The sequence below is a fragment of the Ovis canadensis genome, chromosome 5 (assembly GCF_042477335.2).
Source record: "Ovis canadensis isolate MfBH-ARS-UI-01 breed Bighorn chromosome 5, ARS-UI_OviCan_v2, whole genome shotgun sequence".
Taxonomy (NCBI): Eukaryota; Metazoa; Chordata; class Mammalia; order Artiodactyla; family Bovidae; genus Ovis; species Ovis canadensis.
This window is the reverse complement of record NC_091249.1, coordinates 44118141-44134104: the sequence shown is the minus strand read 5'-3', so window position 1 is coordinate 44134104 and position 15964 is coordinate 44118141. Positions and strand designations below refer to the sequence as shown.

General features: G+C 41.2%; 1 protein-coding gene across 11 annotated transcripts in view; it reads left to right on the top strand.

The window, feature by feature from the left end:
- SNCAIP (synuclein alpha interacting protein) overlaps positions 1-15964 on the top strand; it is a 163234-nt gene that overhangs the window by 97848 nt on the left and 49422 nt on the right. The gene's annotated exons all lie outside the window — the stretch shown is intronic.

Below are 15964 nucleotides of genomic sequence, written 5' to 3'. Positions count from 1 at the left end.
TAAATAGATCGTCCTACCTATACAGCTACGAGAATTCTAGGCCTTTTGAACTGAAACAACTGTACAAAGCTTATTTACTTTTCTTCTGGATCGTTTGTTTACTATCGACAGTTTGTTTAGATGAGGTGGGAAAAATAATTCGTCTATCTAGGTTTGTTTATCTCAGTGTTTTTCTGTGTGAATGAAAGTAATTTTTCATTGTCCGGGTCAGAATCGTCATAGAAGATAGTTTGAAGTGCAAATGAAAGTTTTCACTTAACTCCATTAATTTTTTTTTTTAAATTTCAAGCACACTCAAGTTTCTATGGGGTTAACAGAGGCTTTGATCACAAGACTTATCAGAATGTGCCTCCTTAAAAGCCATCACCAGATTCAGAGTTGAACCCTGTGATCAGTGACAAAGGCATCAGATTCGGTGGACAGGCCCCCAACCTCAGAGTCCAAGACCTCCATCTGAGTCAGCATTCAGCCCTTTACCCTCTATCCGACCTTGAGCCTGTGACTCATTATCTATAAAATAAAAAAGAAACTTTTTCTGCCAGTGTTGCTAGGCTACTGTTAGTATCAAAATTAGGTGATGTATCTGAAAGTACTTTGGCGATACAAGATTTTCTTTTTTTTTTTAAGTTGAAGCTGGAGAGTAAGAAAGAAGGCTTAATAGCAAACACTTCAGTAGTGCTTAGTGTCCCAGGTACAGCTGTAAGCCCTTTACTTGTATTGACTCAATCCTAAAATCCTTGTGAACTAAGTACCATTAGGATGTTTGTATTATATAAATGGGCAAACTGAGGCACGGAGCAGAGAAGTTAATTATCTTGCCCAGAGTCACACAGCGATTACATTATGGAGTTGGGATTCAAACTCCAGGAAGTCTGTCTCTGGAGTCTGTTCTCTTATACATTTCCTTATTCTATCAGATAGCTAGACTAAGGGATAGTAATTTAATTTCAGGATATTTTAAAACTTTAAAAGCTAGCATTTTCCCTCACCATTGGAGTGGAAAATTTGTTCTCTGTTAAATAGTTTCTCTTGCTTACCAAGTTAAGTGAATTAACCGAAGCTTTTAAAAATAATTTTCCTGGGGGTGGTTTATTCCATTTTTCTCCAGGTCATGTGACTTGTAGCCACTTCCACAATAGGCGATGTTACAGATTTCTTCTGTGGTTGAGAAGGAGGCCAATTTCAAGTTCAGATGCCTTCAGACTCACCCAGAGCAAACATCCAATGCTCAAGGTAATCACCAATGATTGGGCCTGACAAGAAATGAATGTTTGCGGGAAAAACTCAGGCCTCCTTAATGGAACCACATGTGCACCTCCAACTTGATGGACCATTTGGAGGCTGGTAAAACACTTCCTAACAGAGCAAGAGCAATCTTAGAAAAAGAAACACACGAAAAATCAATCTCTGCAAAGCACCACTGTAGAATTATCTGTGAACTCCTTTGAAAGAAATCTCAATATAGTAAAGTTTTCACCTTCCCTTTCTGAAAGAACTGAGCCAGTCTCAATGAGTTCCCTGGCCATTCAGATGTAGAAATAGTCCCCAGCTCCCCGTACTTCCCCCCTACCCCGGTCCCAGGTCTGTCTTGTTTCAAAAACCTAGGAGTTGGCTCCAGGAGCTTTTGCAGATCTCCACTGTTATGATAATCTTTTCAAACCCATGGCAGCAGAAGACACATTGGCTCCTGAGAAAAGTCCACGTCTTCTGGATGGGGGAACTTTCCCCTAAACTCCCAGTGACTGTAAGCATACCCCACCCAATAGAGATGTGTCTCTTTACCTTTAAGTCTGTTAGGCACTTTTCTGTGTAAGCCGTCAAATAGTAACGTCCATCCTAGTATTAACATATCTTTGATGAGATAGATGTTCTTGGAGCCACTCGTTCTTTTATTTATTCATTCCTCAAGTGACTTGTGTGTTTTCTGTCCTATGCACTGAAGACAGGGTAATAAACAAGGTATAGACAAGGCTCTGTTCTCAAAGCACTTACATCCTGGGGGGTGACAGACAAAGGCAAGCAAATGAATACATAAACCAGATCATGCCCAATAGTGAGGAGGTGATGCGAGGCTTGTGACAAAGTAACTTACAGTGGGGAAGAGAGAAGAGTTTGGGGATCAGGGAGTGTTCCTAGGGCCCAGCCATGGGAAAGCCAGTGGAGAGCATTTGAGGCAGAGGAACTAGCAAGTGCAGCGCCTCTGAGTCAGAAATCAGCTTAGTGGATGCAGAAGAGAAAACCAGTGTGGCTGTGGAGGGGTGCGGGGGCGATCAAAATGAGGATGAGGCCAGGGAGCCGTTCAGGGAGGGTCAAACTGTACAGGGCCCTGTGAGTCAGGGAACAACGTGGAGTTCAGGTTTTATGCTAAGACCTCTTAAGAGCACTGCCAACAGAATCCCAATTTTTCTAAATTCCTATTACCTGGAAGGAAGCCTAGAGTCATAACTCTCAAAGAAGAATCCCTAAAAATCATGTAGTTTAAAAAGGAGAAAAAGTGAGAAAGAGCAGATAATAAAAGTAGATGGGTATAATGTTGACAGTTGATGGATGTTGGTAAAGAGTATACATGTGTTCTTTGTACTTTTATTCTTTCAACTCTTCTGTAAATTTAAATGAAAAATGTTTTGATTGTTTATAAATGAGTTTTTAAAAGGCTAAAAGTAATACTAATGTAGTCCCAAATCCATCAGATCTTAGAAAGTGATGGTTACTATGCTGATGGGATCATCCAAGCCTATACTCCATCATGTTAGTGACAGGGAGCTCACAGTCTCACAAAGCCACCTATTCACAGAGATTAGTTTTTGTTCAGCCAAAATCAGTGGTTAATTTTTGTTCAGCCAAAATCAGCGGCCCTCAGATGTACATCCTGATACCTGATTTTTTCCATTGGAACCTTAGAGAAGGACCATTCCTCCTGGGCAACGGTGCTGCCACTAAGTGTTTGGAGATGGCAGTCACCCTTGGTTTTGTCTTCTCCAAGCTAAAATTTCCCTCCCCAGTTTTGAGTGTATCCTGCTCAGGCTTCTTGCTTTCTTGTGGACGTTTCATTTATCAGCATCCCTCTTAAAAGTGGTGCACCCAGAACTGCACCTGAGGCCTCCCCACGTGTGATCTGATCAGAACCTGTCAGCCCCACTGATCAGCCTCAGAACTTAGCACACATCTTTCCTGCCACCCTTAGTGGCAGTGCCTGTCCTTTCTGCCTGTTTTTCCAAGTGTTCTGAGAAGAGCAGCAGTTCAGATGAACCCTGTTGGTTGCCCATGGAAGCTTCTCCATGAGACATATAGCCCAGGGTTACCCGCTTTTCATCCCTGGGCCCTGTGCCAGCTTCACATGGACTCTGAAAATGCAAATGGCCGAGTTCTGCCAGAGGTCTGGGGCAGGCTCCCTGCACCTTCCATTTGCTCACTGACACCACGAGTCTGCTCTGAGTGCCCTTCCCATAGCCAAAGGCTGGATTCCTATTAAAATCTGTATTTGCCCTGACAGGGTAATACTGTCAACTGTGCTCCTCCTGGGGATCTTTCCAACCCAGACATCGAACCCAGGTCTCCCACGTCATAGGCAGATTCTTTACAGCCTGAGCCACTGTATGACTAAATAGAATTTTTGTCAGCAAAAGAAGTTTTGAAAAGAAGTGTGAAGAGATCTCAGATACCAGAGGAAGGCAGGAGGAAGAAGAACAACTAGGGCTTAGATGCCTGAGAACAAACCTGGATGTTTTTGGAGTTGTGCAGGTATTACTGAGCTCTCCCAGTTATGTCTGAGGTGCTCGGAGTACCAGGCGTTAGGCAAGGTCTTCTGTACGCAGCTTATTTGTCCTCAGAATAATTCCCTGGTGCTCAGACAGTAAAGAATCTGCCTGCGATGAGGAAACCCAGGTTTGATCCCGGGGTCAGGAAGATCCCCTGGAGAAAGGAATGGCAACCCACTCCAGTATTCTTACGTGGAGAATTCCATGGAGAGAGGAGCCTGATGGACTACAGTCCATAGGGTTGCAGAGATTTGCACACGACTGATCAGCTAACACTTGACACTTTTACTTTCAAAATAATTCTCACAGGAAAGACTATACTAATGGTCTTTTTATTGATAAGGAAAATAAATGCCCGTTTTATTGACTAGCCAACTGAGACTCACAGAGAGCAAATACTTTGCCCAGAATTCTGCATTTGAAGGCAAGTCTACTGACTGCAGAGCCCTTATGAAGTTTAACAGTTGAAGAGTAGTCGCAATCTGAGGAACCACGCGTGGCTAGTGGTGTGAGGCAAGGATTAGCACCAAGGATGTTATGTCTGAGAATTTTTCACCTATAAGAGAGAGTTATTTGTAAAATATTTGCATGTTTTCTCTGCTTAATACCGGTTCCTTATGTAGGGAAGGACCACAGGACAAGGCAGGGAGTGTTAACTCTGCTCCCCGTTTCCTCCATATGAGGATTAAATGCATTAGATCAACATATGGTATTCAAATCAAATGTATTCAATTTCATTGACTTCGAGTTTCTTTTAATTAATTGGACACTCAAATACACATTTGTTTCAATTCATGGTTTAAATGTCTCATGATTCTTACAAGTATGTATCTGCTCAGCTCGTATAATTTTCTTATGAAAGAAGGCAGATAAATATTAATGCAGTTCTGCATCTGAGAACTTAGTTGTGCTAAGGTTGGGAAACTTGGTTATATAACAGTATTAAATGGCCTTGGGGTGTGTTTGAGAAGAGACACTGAAAGGATTTCAATACCTAAATAGTAGAGAAGATCACTGGTATGATAATGAGTAAAGAAAAATCATACTTTTTAAAGTTAGTATCTGGTAAAAAGTCATTTTAGAAACCTTATGAATTTGCTATATTTTTAGCCCTTGTGCATGCAAATTTTGTGGAAAAAAAAACCCTGAACATTTGAAAATCCATGGTTTTGTAACATTTTTCAAGGATTTTGGCTAGCACCAAAAATAATACATTGACATGAAATTTATCCTCTCAATGCTGCTGTGGTATAGCTAATGATGATAAATATATAAACCTCCTGTTTATATAATATTTAAGGTTTCATGCTAAAAGCATGAAAATGAAAGTTGGTACAGAAGTTTAAATTGAAAGCCTGCTGACCAGTCCATTTTACATGATCTAATATAAAATGAACTCAAAGAACTGGGAAACAAATTTGTTAAGTCTCAGGCAAGAAAATGAACACTTCAACCTGATACAGCAAAGAATCTGACATTTATGACAAATGTCTTGTTTAACCACAATAAAAATTTACATACAGTAAAGCATATAGGTGAGCATGTTAGTCATTTTTTATTTTTCTTTAACAAAATTATAATTATAGAGGTGACATAATTCATTTTTTAAATGGTAAGTAAAAGCTGCAATTAACCATGCCACCAAAACAAAATCACTATATTTCTTTCTAGCATTTTTTCATGAGACTTATTTTTTGTATGGTTGTCACCATGATGTAAGGGCCATTTTATCCACTGCTTTTTTCTGCTGTTACAAAATGCGTATGGCCATCACTTTGAATGAACCACAGATCTTAGGAAAAACCGAGCTGCCCCCTCTGTCTGCTTTTAATCCGTTAACACTTACGGATTAACACATAACCCCATATTTAGCTTATGTTTCTGAAAGAAAGAGTATGAAGTCAGTACAGGGAAAGATAGGAATGGGGGGTGATAGAGAAGTTAAAAATAAAACTCTTGTCAAAAATAATGTAAAGGGCTGGCAGTGGCAGAGATTAAATACATTGCATCTTTTCCCCCCTCTTTACTTGAACATTTCTTCCCTTTGCTTAGCCATGGATATAAGCCCTGCAGCTCCCTGATTGTCTAGAAGGTTGCGCAGTTAAGAAGGTCAGGAATGAGGCAGTGTCAGAGAGGGAGAAAACTTCAGGGCAGAGACCCAGTCTCCTCCCTGTATTTTGGTTTTACTGAACTCAAAACTGGTGGAGAAATCTCCTATTGGTAGAAATGAGTTCAAGGGAATCCCAATAAGGACGGGTGAGAACTCAGGGAGATAAGCATCATGGAGGGAGGGAGGGGAAGAAATGAAGCCCAGGGTCAAGGGAAAACTGGTACAGAACCTGAGTGCTTTTGACCTTGTGCAGCCCCCAGGTGACTTTCTCCTCAGAAGTCACTCTGCCATAAGGGAGGAGGGATTTTCCCTGCCCCGCCTTCCCAATCAAGGCAATGGCATGACTGGGGAGGGGAGCATCATTACTGACTTTGGAGTTGCTCAGCATCTCAGAGAGCACCCCACTTCTGGCCAAGAGCTTATCCTTTTTCTTTGTCTCCCAATGGGCTCTTTCTTCCTATTTAAAATAAACAGATGCGCTTTGTCTACTTAGCTCCTTTGCCCTGACCCTTCCCCTAAGAAAAAAATTTGAAAGTCATGTTATAGAAACAGGATACTAGAATCTCATAGTTGAAGGATTCTCAAAGGGAGTAAAGAATCATCTACAAAAATCCAAACACTTCCACGGCACTGATTGCTCAGACCCTTGCATCTCACGGTGTGATCTGGGGCCAGAACCAACACGGTCAGCACCACCTGTAAGCCTGTTAGAAATGTAGACCTGGCCCTACTCCAGACTCCCACATCAGAATCTGCATCCTACCAAGTTCTCCAGGCCAGTCCTTCGTGCAGATGCAAGTTTGAGAAGGTGAAAGTCACTCGGTCATGTCCGACTCTTTGTGACCGGACCGCATGAACTATACAATGCATGGAATTCTCCAGGCCAGAATACTGGAGTGGGTAGCCATTGCCTTCACCAGGGGATCTTCCCAGTGATCAAACCCAGGTCTCCAGCATTGCAGATGGATTCTTTACCAGCTGAGCCACAAGGGAAGCCCTCAAGTTTGAGAAGCACTGACTTAAGCCACCCTTACATTTCATCTGAGTCAACAACCATGAACTAGTCTCACTTCTTTCTTCACCGTCAATTCTACCATCCCACGTTTCCAAGTAGCCACAAAGATGTATTTTTAAATATAAAGTTGGACTTCCCTGGTAGATAGTGGATCAGCCTGCCAATGCAGGGGACAAGGATTCAATCCCTGGTCCAAGAAGATCCCAAATGCCACAGAGCAACTAAACCAGTGAGCTCCAACTGCCAAGCCTGTGTGCTGCTGCTGCTGCTGCTAAGTCACTTCAGTCGTGTCCGACTCTGTGCGACCCCATAGACGGCAGCCCACCAGGCTCCCCCATCCCTGGGATTCTCCAGGCAAGAACGCTGGAGTGGGGTGCCATTGCCTTCTCCAAAGCCCGTGTGCCGAGAGCTGTTGCTCCACAAGAGAAGCCACCACAATGAGAAGTCTGAGGATAGCGACGACAAAGAATAGCGCCTGTTCTAGCAAAGCAGTGAAGACCCAGCACAGCCAATATATAAATAAATAAATAAAATTATAAAAAATGTAAAACAGACCCTTTTATTCTCTGTGGAACCCCCCTAAGAATACCCCATTTCACTTAAAATATAAACCAAACTCCTTTTTGTGGTCAATAAAACCCTCAAATGAGTTGGCCCCTGACAACCTTGCCTAGCTTCATCTTTGCTCTCCTTCACCCTGGCTCACTCTGCTCTAGATATGAGAACTGTGAAACCTGCCAGATTCTGTCCTGCATCAGACATTTGAGGATGGGCTTCCTTCTGCCCAGATCTCCACAAAATCATCTTTTATCCTATATTTTCCCCTCAGGAGAAAGATGAAAATTGTAATTCTCATCTTACCTTCAAGTAATTGTCTTCTCATCCTCAGGTCTTGGCTTAGGAAGTATCATTGCCATGATGAGGCTTCTTATCTGTTCCCTGTTCCATCAGAGCAGTTTGCATTTTGTAATTTCTCATTCATCTGTGTACTTGCCTGCCTGTCGGCTTGCCCTCTGCGGACGATGATTATGTCTGTTTCATTCCCCTCTGCACCCCTAGAACCGTGCACACAGAGAACATTCAACAGATGTTTGTAGAATGAATGGACCCTGTAAGAGGGGGCTTTCAACATTCTACCAGTTACTTTAGCACTTCTGAATAAGTATTATTCTATTCTTGTATCTCTTGCTTATACTGCAAAGAAATTGCCATCTTTAACCAGTTGAAGGAATTGGCAGCTGAATTCAGAACTAATTCTCGGTGATAAGATGACTCTAAATTTAGGCTGATGCCACTAAAGATAAACAAAGTAGGGAACTTCTTCCACTCAACTGTTCCTAAGAAAACTTGTTATTAAAAGCCATTTTACTAATGTTACTTCATAGTCAGTGGTCACCAAAATCTATAGACAGAGTGTACAGTTTGGGATTTAGACTAAAGTGAATCTGAAATGAGTACAACCAGGTTTTACTACTGGTGTCTCGGATTCCATTGCCCACATGTGACCCAAATAGAAAAAAAAAAATAAAGTGAACCACATGTTTAGGGGATGCTTTTCATTTTGATAAGGCAGTTCTGTGGTATTATGGAAAGAAAGTTGAAGTCCGGGAATCTCGGTCCTTGTTGAGCCATCAGCATAGTGTGTAATTTTCCACATAACGCCTAAAATTCTCTGAGTTCTCATTTATTTTCAAGTGAGAAGAACAGAGGCACCAAACACCCTCTGCAGTTGCTATGAAAACATCTAGTGAAATCATACACTTGCCTTGTAGTCAGAAACATAGGAGGTTTTACACCAACATATTGTGTTAGCAATTTAAAGATGGAGGACATTTTAGGAAAGTTCTAATTAAGAAACAGCATTTGGAGAGGTTTTTTATTTTCTGGTAGTTTATAACAGTGCCTGAGAAGTGTGTGCTGAGCTGCAGTAGACAGAGGGGCGCGTGGCGCTGCTCGGCTTTCTCCTGGACGAGCCTCTGTCTGCACTTAGCTACATTCCCTGTGCCTGCCCTGTTCCCTCCACAGCCTTGTAATGGAGAGCTCTGCCGGGGGCCCCATCAGCTCAGGTGGGCACACCCTAGTGAAAAAGGGGGCTGCAGGCCAGGCTGGTTCTTCCTCCCATTTCTCCACCCTTCCAGACCTTTAAGTGCTTCCCCCTCAAAATGGGACCAAAGTTCACACACTTACCACTTTTTTCTGAAAAACAGAGTTCGTTTAACGTTTAGTTTTTAAAAAGTGGGAGAACACTCTTGCATCCTAAAGATGTATACACCCTTTTCTCTTCTTGAATCTAAAGCTGTATTCCTAATGTAGGTACGTGACTTCATACAGAGAAAACTTTACTGATGGCATCCTGGGAGCCAGCCATCTGTTGGAGCTGTCGAGTAGAGGGTAGAGGATGGGGATTTTTTTCAACCCCCATCCCATGCCCTGCCCAGCCCCCTGCGCCTCTTGTTCTCTTAGCAAGGAAGGAGCAGTCTCTCGATGTTTCCTGGCCTTGACAGATCAGCACTGTAAAACATCGCCACCTTCAGTTAAAACTGGTAAGCGTGGTTCTGAACTTCACAGAAACCATGCTGAGCGAGCTCTCCCCTGTCTCCACACTTCTGTGCTTGCTGAGCCTTTGTACCATGCGTGGATGTGTATCTCTCTCTACAACTTAGCACTGAGAGAGAAAAAAAACAGGAAACCTGGTAATGGGCCTAGAGTGGATGCTGCTGCTGCTGCTGCTGCTGCTGCTAAGTCACTTCAGTCGTGTCCGACTCTGTGCGACCCCATAGACGGCAGCCCACCAGGCTCCCCCGTCCCTGGGATTCTCCAGGCAAGAGCACTGGAGTGGGTTACCATTTCCTTCTCCAATGCATGAAAGTGAAAAGTGAAAGTGAAGTCACTCAGTCGTGTCTGACTCTTTGCGACCCCATGGACTGCAGCCTACCAGGCTCTTCTGTCCATGGGATTTTCCAGGCAAGAGTACTGGAGTGGATACAAGAGTTAATCCACTCAAAAGGTTTTGCTGATGTCAGAGTAAAGGTCAACATGCTTTCCTGTCTGACTCTTTGAGACCCCATGGAGGCCACCAGGCAAGAAAACTGGAGCGAGTTGCCATTCCCTTCTCCAGGGAATCTTCCAGACCCAGGGACCTTCCAGACCTGGGGATCAAACCTGAATCTGCTGCACTGGCAGGAGGTTCTTTACCACTAAACCACCTGGGAAGCCCTTTTAGGTAACAGAATAACTAAAACCATGTGCTTTCTTGGGAATCACCCATTGCTCTTTTATAGGAACCATACTTTTAAAAGGTCCAAAGATTTTAAGTAGTAAAAATATTATGTCCCATTTCATGATAGAACATACATCTTTGGTGAAGAAGTCTTTTCTATCCAGGTAGTAAGGGATTTTGAGTATTCCTATGAGTTTTCACCCAACAAATAGATGTGTGCAGATGGGGCACAAAGTGATGTGAGCAGGTCTTGACAGTTCAGGGTAGGACTGAGAATTACAAAACTGGAATCTGACATTTTCTACAGCTGCTTGGTATCAGCAGCCACTTAAATTCAGGAAGTTGAGAACCAAATCAATGAATCTTTTCCATTAATATTTTAACATATCAATGTGAATAAATCTTTGGTTGATATTTTTATAAGAAAATCCTCTGTACTTTCCCCTCAGCCTCACAGCATGCTCAATAAAGGGTCTGTGGCACCAGTGAAAGGGATGAGCAGACAACTCCATGGGGATGTTCCAGAAACATGCATTCCTCACTCCCCCCAGCTCTTCCCAACATCGTGGCCTGATACAATATTCCAGATTCAGAGTTAACCCTTTCTTAGGTCAGGTTCTAGACTAGTCCCCATGGATGGTACAGAGAGCACTGTGCTGCTGCTGCTGCTGCTGCTGCTAAGTCGCTTCGGTTGTGTCCAACTCTGTGCAACCCCATAGACAGCAGCCCACCAGGCTCTCCCGTCCCTGGGATTCTCCAGGCAGGAACAATGGAGTGGGTTACCATTTCCTTCTCCAATGCATGAAAGTGAAAAGTGAAAGTGCAGTGGCTCAGTCGTGTCCGACTCCTAGCGACCCCATGGACTGCAGCCCACCAGGCACCTCTGTCCATGGGATTTTCCAGGCAGGAGTACTGGAGTGGGTGCCATTGCCTTCTCCGAGAGAGCACTCAGCAGGTAATCTTCAGTCAGGCTCCGTATCCTCCTTTGTTTGTTGTGAGATGATGTAAGTCACCTGTCACCACTCTTTGGAACTTGAAGTGTTTTTGATAAGTGGGCCCACGATGAATTTCATTTACATTGGATTAAGGAAACTTGACTCTAGCATGGATCCTCCTGATCTTTCATTGATATCCCTCTCTTAGGTATAGAAATGGAAGGAAATGGCCTCTTGGAGAACCTCGAAGTCATGTCCTTGAAGATGCCTAGGTTTCCAGTAGCTGTAGATGTGAAGGGCATTGTTGTGTACATGTTAAGGCAATTACAGCTAAAGCTGATTGTTTTGTTTCTCAAGGAAAATAGTATTCCTTTACCTTTTAACAATAAATAGCAAGAAAACAGTATTTTATCATAAAGATACCCCCTTTCTCTTCTTGATGTCTAAAGCTAATTTTCTACTATGGACACATAACTCCATATTTAGAAGTAAAATAGACATTTTGGGAGCCAGCACTGATGTTCAGTCTCAAAAATTGGATCCACCGTTGCAATCGCAAACTGTACATTATCTTCCTAAGAAAATACTAATTTATCAGTCCCAAGAGCCAAAGAGTTGTTCTGTGTCAGCAATCAGCTTAGCCTCATAATTATAAATTTGTGAGGATCTGTTGAAAGACATGGATCCAGAAGAATTATAGTGTTTCATAGTGAGTCACTCAGAATAAAGAGCCCTGTTATTTGTAGACATTCCATACAGTCATAGAAATTTAGAGGTGGGTCAGGTCTTAGCCATCATGTGTCTAACCCCTTTATTTTACAGATGAAGCAATTTTGGCTTAGAACTTAAGAAATACTTGAAAATAATACGTAGCACATCTTCAATAGCTTTACCAAGACTGTCTTTGAAATATTCAACACATTCAGTGTGTCCAAAATGTGGGCAAGGGTGACTCACTGTGACAAGACTCATATGTAATGTAGTATATTTGCATCTTTGGTCTAGCATGTTCCTTTGTACCTTTGTCCCCCCTACCCAACGCCCTCTCTCCTCCCTTCATTCATTTATTCATTTTTTAAAAGGTTTAGTCCTTGGTCCCTATATCTGTGACATGCTGTGCTTGAGAGAGGGCTGTTATAAACAGATTGGTTCTTAACCAGTCTTTGACTTTAAGAGACTCTCAGTAGAGAAGGTGAAACAGTTGCTTAAGTGAATTGTTGAATCAGAGCTTTATAAATGCCTGACTCTCAGTATGGGCAAGTCTATCTCAGGACACTGAGAAGCAAGACAACTATCTGGGAAAGTCAGAGGAAGTGAACCAAGGAGGTAACACATGAGGGGAATCTTGGCAGATGAGCTCCCATAAAGGCAGCAAAGGCATCATGGGACAGGGGTTCTCATCACAAGGAAGGAAAATGAAAAAAGGATATGGGACATCCAGAAAGGGTGAGTTTAGCGATGGAAAGGCAGAGGAAAGTTAGTGCTGTGGGAATAATGGTGCTGAGATGAGAAGATAAATTAGAAAATAAAGAATGCTCAAGAATTTAGCTACTATCCTGAAAGTAAAAGGTTCATCAAAACTTAGTTGTTCAAGTATTATTTCTGTAACATGGGTACATGTAAAGTTTTCTCTGCCATTTTTGTTTTACCTGTAAACCACTTGTATTATTATTTTAAAGCTGTTTTTCTAAGACCACTTATTTTTAGCATATTTGTTTTTAAGAGAAACTTTAGGTCTGTGTCATAAGTGGAAAATCAGTGTCATAGTAAATTCAAGGACATCATTAAAATGGGATAGAAATAAAGCGTTTCTGTGAACTCTTTGCTTATGAAAGTCTCTGAGGTGAAAGCCCACAGTCTCATTATTCTGAAAGGAGTTTGTAAGTTTGGGGGAGGAGTTAAAGTCATTGTAGCACCTGACTGAGAGTTCTTAAATTAATTAAGAAGAAGAAAGAGTTGAAAAGTGAGAAGCTTGCTTGTTCTTTAAATCATAGGTATTTAGCGTGGTTTCTGTGAACTGGGATATGCCTCCCCCATAGTGGGGGAATATTGTTTTAGGCAGTACAAGGCCACCTCAAAGTTTCTAAATTAAGAAGTGACAAAATCATTATCTGAATAGGAGATCAAAAAGGAAAACCTCAGAAGTAGACAGAACCCTGCACAGACTATGGGAAGGTCTCAGTGTGGTCTAGTCAGTGTGATAAGATGAAGCGAGGGACCAAATTAGAGAAGGATTGAGGATCGGGCCCCAGTAAGACTCGCTGCCTAAGGGGTGAGGGGCAGGGATCATAAAAGAGAAGGGTCCACACATAAGCAATATCATGTGATATTTGCCTTTCACTTACTCTACTCAGTATGGCAGGCTCTGGGTCCATCCATGTCACTGCAGATGGAGTTATTTCATTATTTTTATGGTCGTGTAATATTCCATTGCATGTATGAACCACATCTTCTTTATCCATTCATCCATCAGTGGACATTTAGGTGGCTTCCACGTCCTGGCTATTGTAAATAGTTCGGCAGTGAACTTTGGGGTACGTGTATCTTTTTGAATTATGGTTTTCTTCAGATATATGCACAGGAGTGGGATTGCTGGATCATGAAATCTAAAAGAAAAATGGTAAAATGAACTTATTTACAAAACAGAAATAGAGTCACAGATGTAGAAAACAAACTATGGTTACCAAGAGGGAAAGGGAGGGAAGGATAGAACGGGAAATTGGGATTTGACATAAACACATGTTATATGTAAAATAGATAGCTACTAAGAACCTCTTGCATAGCACAGGGACCTCTACTTACTACTCTGCAATGACCTATATGGGAAAAATATCTAAAAAAGAGTGGATATGTGTATATGCACAACTGATTCATTTTGCTGTACAGCAGAAACTAACACAGCATTGTAAGCCAACTACACTCCAACAGAAGTTAATTTTAAAAAAGAAATAGAAAGATCAGTGATGCCTTGGAGGTGGTTTGCTTGGGAGCCAGCATACATGGTCATATGATTCAGGAATACATTTAGAGAGGATGGAATAGAGAGAGAGAGTGTGTGAATGTTGGATAAGGAAGTGGAAAGGAGAAAGCAGTCCAGTGTGGAAGGTGATAAAATCCCTGGATCAGAACATTCTACTTGTTACACATACCTGTGTGACGTGGGCTCACGTTAGATGCTTGTTGAAGACATGGTGACCTGTAGATGGTCAGCAGGCAATTGGAAATACCCTGCTGGAGATGGGAGACATTCCAAATGCCAATTAGATTAGGAGAGGGAATTATGGCCTATAAATCAGCCTCAAATGCACTTCCATTTACCTACTGACCATTTAGAAAATGTGTGCCATAATCAGGACTGGTTTTAGGTATATTTTATATGTTTCCTTTCATAAGATGTTGAAAATGAATCCACTGTACCAAAAAGTCACTGAGAACCTACTCGTATGAAGGAATTTCCTGGGTGCTTTGAGGGATAGAGAGAAATTAGACACAGACTCTATTCTTACAGAGCTTGTAAAGATCTCATAAGATAATAGATCAAATTTTCAGGGATTTAAAGTTTAACATGTGAATTGTTTATTCATGATTTCCAGGAAACAAATTGAGCCTCAAAGTCCTCCTAGTAACCATAGTTAGTCTGATCTTCGTTTCTGTGCATTATAAGAAATTTATTATGGTGTTGGCATAGAACAACAGTATAAGTGGAATTTTTGGTAGACTTATCAAATTGGAAGTGAAAATCTTGTCAGTCATTAAAGGCAATGATGTTATGCTTAAAATGCCCATTTTCCCAGCTTAGAAGAAAGAAACTAATTGAGTTTCATCTTTTGTATATAAACAAAATTTTACTTCTCAGACAAATATATGGTAATACATGAGAGCATTCTTATGAAAACTTGTCATCTAATCCATTTTTTCTAACTGGGTTTTTTTTCCAGGAAGTCAAGACAGAAACTAAAAAGCACAGATTTCACACTCAGCCTAAAAAAAAAAAAAAAAAATCATAGGTTTGAATAAGGAGGACAACAAGCCTAATGTTGATGCCCTGTCTTCAGTTTCTAGGCTCTTCTGTGGAAAGAAGTGTTTTCATAAGATTCAGACAGAATTCATTTCCATAGAGCATTCTTAATGGCCCCTGTCAGAAGAAAACAGCTGGGAAACATATGGTATCCATTTCCCTGTATCACTTGGAAAAAATTTCACATGTAAATAAAGCCAACATAAAAGAGTAGCCCTTTGAACCCACGACCTTATATGATACATAAATACATTGGTACAATGCTCTCGTTGTACTGGCCCACTAAGTTATGTGGCTCGAAAATTTTTTTATTACATCCTGAGATTCACATTATCAAGAAGTTCCAAAAACATGAAGGTAGTTGGCAATATATTAGCAAATGCTATCCCTAATAATAAATGTATATTTCAGAAATGTTAAGGAATATATATATATATTCTACTATAAGCTTTTCAGATAATTGATGGATAAAATTAAAGGCATATTTACATATTATAAACTCTGTGTCCACTGTTTCTCTGCTCTTTTTAAAAAGTAAGTAACCATGTGTTTCTTGAAAGGAAGAGTTAAAGGCTTGGCGAGAATTTCTGGCAGGCATTAATTTTTTTAGCTTTATATTTTATAGGGCAAAAGGACATATAAAGGGTAGAAAGACTTTGAAATTTATAATGGACCAGTTGGAATTAGTCTTTGCCTTTGCATATTTACATTTCATGAATAACTAGAAAATCCAGCTCTCGTTGGTGATTATCGCTCCTCTGAGTTTATTAAAAGGACTTTTGTTCCCTGTGAAATTAAGCTGTGAATCCCTCAGAAGGATGCACTTTGGGCATTTTTAAAGAAATTAGCTGTGTTGTACAGAATGAGATTCAAACTCAGATACTAGCATTTGTTAATTGTCTTCTCTG